The sequence below is a fragment of the Arachis ipaensis genome, chromosome B04 (assembly GCF_000816755.2).
Source record: "Arachis ipaensis cultivar K30076 chromosome B04, Araip1.1, whole genome shotgun sequence".
NCBI classification, from domain to species: Eukaryota; Viridiplantae; Streptophyta; class Magnoliopsida; order Fabales; family Fabaceae; genus Arachis; species Arachis ipaensis.
The window spans coordinates 125,570,351-125,570,971 of record NC_029788.2 but is presented as its reverse complement, the minus strand read 5'-3'; the positions used below and the strand labels follow the sequence as shown (position 1 = coordinate 125,570,971).

The 621-nt window shown below is 24.6% G+C and overlaps 1 long non-coding RNA gene across 1 annotated transcript in view; it reads right to left on the bottom strand.

Moving 5' to 3' along the window:
- The window catches only part of LOC110271320, a 9,279-nt gene that overhangs the window by 6,458 nt on the left and 2,200 nt on the right, over positions 1-621 (bottom strand). The gene's annotated exons all lie outside the window — the stretch shown is intronic.

Sequence of the window (621 nt, the reverse complement as noted above, 5' to 3'; positions counted from 1 at the left end):
AAGCAACTGTTAGCAATTAAATCAATATTATTATCTATAATTATTAGAAGTTGTGTAAAGTTTATGAAGCTGTAGTCACATAATTATTAGTTTAGTCAAATTGAGGGTTAGTCAAATGAAAGGCTAATAATCATATATAACTACAACTTAATAAATTCAGAACTCACATAAACTTCTAAAAATTATAGATAAGAAGATTAATATAATTGTTAACACAAACTTTTATCTATCCAGGATTTTGAAGTTGCTGATAGTGGAAGAATGTGAATCTCAATGGGGAAACTTAAATGTTGAATAATCAACCAAAAATTAAGTTAAGAATCGGCCAAAGTGTAGATTCTCTGATTCTCATACACCATTTAATCATTTATTATAAGTAAAAATGTAAAATAGTTACCAAAGAAAACAACAACAACAAAAAAGAAAAAAAAATCAATCAGAAAAATCCAAACGAAGAATATATAAGTGTAAGTTACAAAAGCGGCAGGCTGGATGTCACTTATCCACAATAATTGCACGAAAAATTAGCAAAAAATAACTATACATTTTGTTCTTAAAATTTCAAAAATTGTAAAAAAACTTAAATTTTTAATATTTAAAAATTTTTTTTGTTCTTCTTTA